This window comes from Pseudochaenichthys georgianus, chromosome 22, assembly GCF_902827115.2.
Source record: "Pseudochaenichthys georgianus chromosome 22, fPseGeo1.2, whole genome shotgun sequence".
In the NCBI taxonomy this organism is placed as follows: domain Eukaryota; kingdom Metazoa; phylum Chordata; class Actinopteri; order Perciformes; family Channichthyidae; genus Pseudochaenichthys; species Pseudochaenichthys georgianus.
This window is the reverse complement of record NC_047524.1, coordinates 26,620,475-26,629,417: the sequence shown is the minus strand read 5'-3', so window position 1 is coordinate 26,629,417 and position 8,943 is coordinate 26,620,475. Positions and strand designations below refer to the sequence as shown.

Sequence of the window (8,943 nt, the reverse complement as noted above, 5' to 3'; positions counted from 1 at the left end):
ACATCTTAAAGCAGAGGCTACTCAGTATTGGCATATCCAGCCTTGCAGTGGGGTGGTTTGTGAACTACCTCTCTGAAAGGTCCCAATGTGTTCATTTTGATGGACTGTCTTCTGAGTGGTTAAACATTTCTAATGGTGTACCACAAGGTTCTGTTTTAGGACCACTTTTATTCTCCATATATATTAACAGCGTAGGTGATCATGTGGATGAAGCTACTTTACATTTTTAATGCGGATGATACTGTGATGTATTGTGCAGGCAGTGTTGGGAAAGTTCACTTTCTACATGAACTAGTTCAGTTCACAGTTCACACATTTTAAAATGAACTAGTTCAGTTCATAGTTCATAATTCAAAATGTTGAACTAAAGTTCATGGTTTCAAAAATGAACTAATTTATAGTTTATAGTTATTTTTTCAATACGTTGCTGCGAGCTATTATTTGTCTCGTGTACGATGTTAATGGGATTTGGGTGGTAGTGATCTGTTTTGGCTCTCTTCTTTATTCGCCACTCGCACATACTGTGAAAGGCTAGTCGTGTGCTTATTCTCAATGTGCCGTTTAAGGTTTGTTGTCGACGTCGTCGATGTACGGACTTGCTTTTTCAAACCGGGCGGACACAGTTTACAGGCAAACGTTTTATTTTTTCCGTCTGAGTCAGTACTGACTTTTACGTAAAACTCTTTTAAATGCTCATACGCCGACGCCGTAGAGTCTCACTCTGAGCGAGTGCTGCTGCAGCTGCTCTCGGCTTCGTCCATACTAATTCATTCATTCATTCAATGCGGTTCCACATTGTTTGTTGTGAGGAGTCTGATATATTTAGTATATTTATATTTTAGTGCGACAGCCAGGGGTGACAGGCGTCACAGGCAGCTTGCTGTTGCCAGATTGGGTGGTTTTCTGCATTATTTTGAAGCCTGTTTACGGTGTGTTTTAACTGGGTTTTCGGCTGAAAGGCATATGAAATCTGGCACACTTTTGAACGCCGTTATAATACAGTGCTGAGAATGAACGCACTTTTGAACGCCGTTATACAGCGCTGAGAATGAACGCGTTCTCAATTACGTTCATCTAGCGGAAATACAGTACGTTCAGTTCACGTTCGCCCAAAATATGAACGCGTTCATGAACGATCGTTCATTGAACGCGTTCAGGTACATCACTGTGTGCAGCTCCCACCATTAAGGAGGCTGTTGTTAAATTACAGGCTGTTTTTAACACTATTCAGACTCAGTTCTCTGAATTAAAGCTTCTTTTAAATGTGGACAAAACCAAGGTAATGCTCTTTTCTAAAGCTAAAAAGACACCAGAGCCTGTTTTAGATATTGTAACTACGCAAGGAAGAAAATTTGAAGTTCTTGCCTGTTACAAATACCTTGGTATCTGGCTTGATGATTGTCTCTCTTTTAAACTTCATGTCAATAACCTGCTAAAAAAACTGAGGGTTAGGCTAGGGTTCTTTTTCAGAAACAAGTCCTGTTTCTCGCTTGAGGCCAGGAAAAGGCTAGTCACTGTGACCTTTTTACCTGTGCTGGACTATGGGGATCTGGTCTATATGAATGCACCTGCCAGTTGCCTGGTCAAGTTAGATGCTGCGTATCACAGTGCACTAAGATTTGTGACAAACTGTAAAGCATTAACCCATCACTGTACCCTGTATGCAAGGGCTGGTTTGCTTTCACTAACTGTACAGAGGCTCAGTCACTGGTACATTTTTATATACAAAGCCATGTTAGGATGCCATGATCTCACGGAGAATTGTAAGTGGCTACTGCCTGAGATCGAATGCTGTGGTTTTATTAAATGTGCCAACTGCTAGGACTGTCTTAGGGAAGACAGCTTTTAGATGCGCAGCTCCTCTGTCTTGGAATAGTCTGCAAATTAAATGGAAACTGAACAATCTGGTGCCACTAAATGTTTTTAAAGCTCGGTTTGATGCTACTCAATTGGAAGCTATTGGTACCTGTTTATGTGGATAATTATGTAAATGATGCTGTATGATGTCCTTTTGTTGTTCTGTTTATGTTTTTATGTTTCATGTGGAACTACTTGAGCCGGTCTCCCTTGGAAAAGAGATCAATGATCTCAATGGGATTTATCTGTATAAATAAAGGTTTGAAATGAAATGAAATGAATATATTTTACATGAACATTATGGGAATTTGTATTGATTTTAATTGTATAATGTGGGTGTTCAGTGTTGATGTGATTTTCTATGCACATGTATGTATATTTAACTCAAACTAACTTGGAATATCGTGTATGTTTCCCTCCTCTGCCAAAGTTAAATATTGCATGTCCTTGTTTGACTTAGTTGGAAACTATCCAAACATTTCTGTGAAACTGTGGATATTGGCAACGATCAGGGGACAGAAAGTCAACATGGTCATGGTTAAAACCTAACAATTCAATGAAGTTCCACTGTGGAATTTAATAAAGAAGCCAAATACACTTAAAGTCCAATGCCTTCATTTATGAATGATTTATTAAATGTAATACTTTACAAGGTGACTTTTGTGGACTTTAAACTCTCTTTTCAGGAGCAGCTGTACTGAAATAGATAAATGTGATCCTGCTCCAATTTTTCTTCCGTACATTATTAATAATTATTATGCAGGAAGCATATGAAACTCCTTTCGTTAATGTCGGCCCTAGTTGCCTCCAACCCGGGGGCAATTCATAACTGTGGGGGAAACTTCTGAGTCAGGACTCAAAGAGAGACACGATGGAGAGCCGGAGCTTTGATGGCAAACACTGACGGTTTATTTGGAGCTTCGGCCGGAGAATTCACAAGACATGTCACGGGCCATGGTTTGACCACACGGTTGAGATGCCACAATCAATTCTGAAGATCTCTACCCCAGACCCATGTATTTAGCTAGTTCAGAGAGAATAAACAACATTGTGCATAACAAGATAGAAGTATAACACCTCTATCAGCTGATGCCAACAGGCAGGAACAGGGAGACAAAAACACTGAGAGCACAACAGCCAAGGCTGCAGGTGCCTGAGCTCAGTCAGGACAGTATGAACTGATAAACTGGGGCAAGGCTCGTGGACCAAGCTACTTATTCGGCCTTGCGGCCCAATAATCGCTCTGACCTGGTGAGGCGGGGGCATCTCTAGCAATGAGCGAGTAGCCCACACACCCGCCACCATGATCATCATCCAGGGAGAGTACAGCCCTGGGCAGTGGACTTCCATGGACGCCGGACTCGGAAGGAATGGCGAATGTGAAATGGCACCGCCTTAGCCATATCCTGGTCCCCCAAACACTCGGAGCAGAGGTGGTGGGGATCGGCGCCCGCTATCTTTCTTTCTCTTTCTTCCTTTCCCTCAAAAAATATGTCTCGGACTCAGTGCTAGGCTATCACCTCCGCTCGCTGAAGAGTAAAGGATGGTGGTCAGGAGGCGAGGCCTCCTTTTATACGGAAGTGAGATGCGCACGCATTCAGGTAGGCCCGCCCCGGGGCCGGCTACGTCTATAGAAATCTCAGTAGGTGAATGCTTGCATGATAAGGTAGTACCCATAGAGTCCAGTAGAGGGCGGAGCCTGTGAGAGATATAACACAAATGTTATGATTGATGAAACATCAATTGATAACATTCGGTCTATATGCTGTAAAATGTATTATCTCTTCGATTTACACACGGCATCTATTGCACGTCTGTCCGTCCTGGGAGAGGGATCCCTCCTCTGTTGCTCTCCCTGAGGTTTCTCCCATTTTCCCCTTTAAACTGTGGGTTTTCTCTGGATGTTTTTCCTTGTACGATGTGAGGGTCTAAGGATAGAGGGTGTCATTTTTCTCATACTGATATTCTGAACAATCTGTGCTGTTGTATTTGCTGTAAAGTGTCTCTACTGTAGGCTATTTGTATTATATGTACAGCACTTTGGCTCGACCAAAAATTGTTTATAAATGTGCTATATAAATTAAACTTGATTTGATTTGAAAGTAGTAAATCGGTCAGATTTGACCTGAACACAACAGGGGAATAATAGCTAGCAATTTAGCTAAGTTAGTAAGTTAGTAAGGTGCATCCGGAAACTTCTGTGTAGCAATGCAGTGGGAGTCACCGACTCATGAAGGAGATACGGGACGAGCAGGAGTTCTGATGTCAAACATTGATATTTAATACAAGCATCGGCCGGAGAAATTCACATCACAAGTCACACAGTCAAAGGTTCTGACTGCACAGGTGGTTTGCCATGTCAAATCTGATCAGCCTCGCATCTTGGTAGACCTTTTAACTAGTTTACAGAGAGTCAAATCCACATATTGGGGATGGGCGTAAACATCTACAGACACAGGAGATGTTTCTCACATCTCTGGAGCTTAGAAAGTCAGCGTTCTCACACTCGCAAAACCTCCCTGTGCCCTGCAGGTCAGGCTGTAAAACCTAGTATCAACATACGACTGCATTAACACATTCCTTACGGGAGATTAGAAGCAGGGATGGTCGTAAATGTCAACACACAAAATAAGGTAAAATGTCTAGGAGTAAAGATAAAATTAATCCCTAACAGTAACTAGCAGAAATTCACAGCAGTGTCTTTATGGTTCTTTACTACACCAATGCTGCGGTAGGGCTTGTTCAACACAATAATGCCATACCCCTAAGCATAGCATGCTTTTATAACCCTAATCATAGCCCTGAATGGATCCACAGTTTGCAAAATGTTGTTTTGAAAAGACTTGAAACTAATGTTTGAGACCAAAAACTAATTCGGCATATTTCTTCAGATTGTGGCCACTGCAGTGCAGAGGTTGCGCTAGACCTTTTCGCTGCCCGTCATTTTGACGGACAGGATCGTAAAACTTCCGTCAAAAGCCAGAATTACCTGTCGGCCTTTACACAACTCTGACGAGGGGAGGGGGGGGGGAGCATGCTCGTGAACTGTCCACGGGGGGGGAGGGACAGTTCACATGCGCCGTGTTATGCATGGCTGCTGCACCTCGCGGGAGCGTGCACAGCGTAAAGCCAAAACTCACAGACATTTCAATGATTTGTACGGCACAGTTAGGTTTGGAAACGGTATAATTTCCTTTTTGGAGGGCATGCATAACACGGCATAACAGTGGAGCCTCGCTGCGGGGAAACTTTGGCGCTGTTCTGAGTTTGTTCTAATCTGTCAAAATGACGGACTGCTTTCAGATTTGTCCGTCATTGTTAAAAAAAATCCGTCATAGACAGAAAATATTCGGTTAACGCGACCTCTGCTGCAGTGTGCCATTTGGACCTTTACCAACTTTTTGAGAATAAGCATAAGGACGGCTTCCCAACAGTCCTTGGGCATGAGGCAGCTGGCATCGTAGAGAGTGTTGGGCCTGAAGTCACTGAATATCGACCAGGTCAGTTTCTGAATATTGCTTTATTTGCAAGGTGAGGTTAAAGGGTTGATATATCTAATGTTTGTTTGTAAATCAGCTTGCCTGGCACAAAGTTCGGAAGCACTGTGAATAATTTATTCTGTGACTTTTTGTAAAAGTGACAGCCTTCCTAGTGACCAAAACCTCTAAAGCTAATGATGAACATGTTTCTTAACTGTTTTTATTGAATCAGTAGGCTACAGAAAATCCAAACAAATGATTCTTGGTGTACCGGTGGATAAGGGACGTCAACTGAGGCCTATTGGTGCCAACACATATGTTTACCCACTGTAAAGTGTATGTGACTATCACACTGTTTTTTCCTTTCAGGAGACCATGTCATACCCCTGTTCATCAGTCAATGTAGAGAATGTTGCTTCTGTAAGAGTCCAGCAACCAACCAGTGTGATAAAGGATGGTGAGCTCCCTTAACACTAATCTTCTGCCACAAACATCTTCCCTTTGAACTTCTTATTTCATTCCGAGTGTGTTCATGAGTTATGGACTGAGTTTTTCTTCCATTTATTATTTATTGGTAATGATGAAAGTGTTGTCATTTTATCACTTTAAAGTCTCTATTGGTGTAACTTAAATATATTATAGGTCTCAGATATATACAAAACATGTCTCTGAAGTGTTTGGCTCAAAATACGAAACAGATCATGCATTGTAGCATCCCATAACCCCTCTGTTTCAGCCCTGTTTCAAAAGTGCTGATTCTCTGTCTGTTACTTTAAATGTAAATAAGGTGCCCCACCCCCATATTTTGTTAAAAACAACACATTGGTTGATGATTGGCTAATGATTACACAAGCCAAAAAATCGTTATGACATCATAAAGTGGCCACAATCTGATCAGCTCTTTTTCAGACAGGTTTTGATATAAATGGATCAGGACAAAAAATGAGAATCTTTTTTCCTGAAACTTTCAGAGTCTCTTTACACATAGGGGACACATGTTGATGTATAAAAGACATGAAAAAGTGGACTTTGCATAATAGGGGACCTATAAGGGTCTGTTTGTAGAGATCACATTTTAGACCGTTTCACATTTGTTGGTTTATTGCCAGTTTTCAGTGAACCTTGTAGCAGTCAAAACATTCTTCAGGTTATTTTAACATTAACATTTTTTATTTTGTTCAGGGTCAATACTGGGCGTCACAATGCGATGGCACCGCTAGAATCCAGGTTGACCTGTAGGGGGAAGAAGGTGCTGCAGTTTTGTGGGACCAGCACTTTCTCTGAGTACACTGTGGTTAACCAGATGGCTGTGGCTAAGATCGACCCTGCTGCCCTTCTGGACAAAGTCTGTCTCATTGGCTGTGGGATCTGCACAGGATATGGAGCAGCAGTTAATACTGTTAAAGTATGCTATAGGCATGTATTTACCTGTGTGTGTCCCACTGGCTAATGTCGGCAGCTCAGCACTGCGCTTATATGATGTTTACTGCAGAAAACAAGTCATCACAGCGGTGTAACGCCCCCCCCCAGTTTAACAATGGTAGCTCTGTCAGCATTTTCATAGTGGCCAAAAGCTGGTACAACAACTTCTGTGTCAATCATGTAATGCCATTGGGCCCATATAATACTTTTTCCGAATTGGAAGGACACCTCTGTAAATCAGGGTATAATTAATTTAGTTAGTTAAACCCACTTCCCAGAACAAACACTTAAATATCCCTGGTTCTTGAAGTTGTAAAATGCGTATTTACATTCATTTGACTGATGACAAGATTGGCTGTGTGACGCTGCCGTGACTAAGCAGATTGGAGGCAGGATTTATACTAATCTGAAATGTCATTTGTTCTTCTTTGGCCCATGCTAAAGCCTTCCAATTTTCATTGAAAACAGCACCATTATTTTCCGCTGTCATGCTGACAGACATCCATGGCTTATCTTGGAAATGTTTCAATGAGATAAAGTACTTGTATTTTGATATCACTGTGCAGAGCTTTAAGACTTCTACCTAAACAACCATTTAGAGCAAAAACTTTATTATTTTAGGTGGAACCAGGCTCCACATGTGCTGTGTTCGGCCTGGGAGCCGTGGGGTTGGCTGCAGTCATGGGCTGCAAGGCTGCAGGAGCCAAGATGATCATCGCTGTTGACATCAATCCAGAGAAGTCTGAGAAGGCCAAGGTGTTCGGAGGCGACCGACTTCGTGAACCCCAAGGATCACAGTAAACCCATCAGCCAAGTTATGTTTGAGATGATTGACGGAGGAGTGGACTTCTCCCTGGAATGTGTCGGGAAAGCGGCAGTCATGGTGAGACGATAGCTCATTACATTAAAGTTTCTTTCAGAGAAACAAGCTTGACCTTATATTTTTCCCGATCTAGCGCAGTGCCTTGGAGTCTTGTGTGAAAGGTTGGGGTGTCAGTGTGATTGTTGGCTTGAATGTCATGGAGGACATTTCTGCCCGACCCCTTATGCTCATTGCTGGAAGGGCTCTGCATTTGGAGGTGAGACAAATATGACATAACTACTGGTTCATTAATCTTTGCAAACTAAATAGCTGTTCTGAAATTACCAAGCTATGTGTATCATAGATACAACCTTCTTATTTTAGATTCTGTGTGCATTTTGTGGCACAGGCTTTAAGGGTAAGGATGGCGTGGCAAAGATGGTTGAAGCCTACATGGACAAGAAGTTGAAGGTGGATGAGTTCATCACCCACAACATGACTTTGGATCAGGTCAATGATGCCATTGAACTGATGAAGCATGGCAAATGGTAGGTTTACACTCCAATACCTCCTCCACCATTTGTAACACAAAAACCACACAGGAAACCTCATGTGTTTCTCTTTTGCTCCACAGCATCCGGACGGTCCTCAACGTCTCTCCAAAATAAGACCACTTTGTTACTTTTAATGACCACCAAAGTAATAAAGAAACCCACCACTTTACTTTTCAAAATCTCTGCATAATTCTCATACAAATAATATAATACACCTCATAGATTTTGAAAATGACGCACACTATAAAGGCCTGACCTTGAACACTCAGTACTGTTCAGGTGAATACAAGCAGATTGTGTTAATCATGTGAAGTGTTAATTAATAAAAACAATGTTCTAAACAGATGGAGTCTGTGGTTTGTGAACACGTTTGTGTTCTACCCTCTATTACATTGTGAGTGTAATAGAGAGTTGTTGTCAGAGTAATTACATTTTTTCATCATACATACACTTATTCCGCATTCTCCTTTGAGGAAAAAGCTGAATCCAAATAGGAGAAATATACATAAAAAAAGAAAGTCATTTAATCTTCCTCCCCTCTGCATAACATCCCATCACCAGTAATAAACACAATGCAGAGTCCCAGGGTGTTCAGAGAGGCTACGGGACATTTGGGTTACATACCCAACACCTGTTTAAAGTAGACTGCAGCTCCGGTGGCTCCCACATTAACCACTGGCACAAAAGCAACACCGTTTTCGACTGTCACTAGGGAAGGGGACAAAAGCAGGCCTGGAGCAAGATCTGAGCCCCCAGGCTCTAAAAGCATGGTGGTGGGCGGAGCGTATGGAATTTTTGGGCAGGCCCAGTTGGTATAAACTCCCCAGTC

At 42.1% G+C, this 8,943-nt stretch overlaps 1 pseudogene; it reads left to right on the top strand.

Moving 5' to 3' along the window:
* The first annotated feature begins 3,160 nt into the window (after positions 1 to 3,160).
* LOC117467463 (alcohol dehydrogenase 1-like) lies at positions 3,161 to 8,399 on the top strand (annotated as a pseudogene).
* Positions 8,400 to 8,943: the final 544 nt, after the last annotated feature.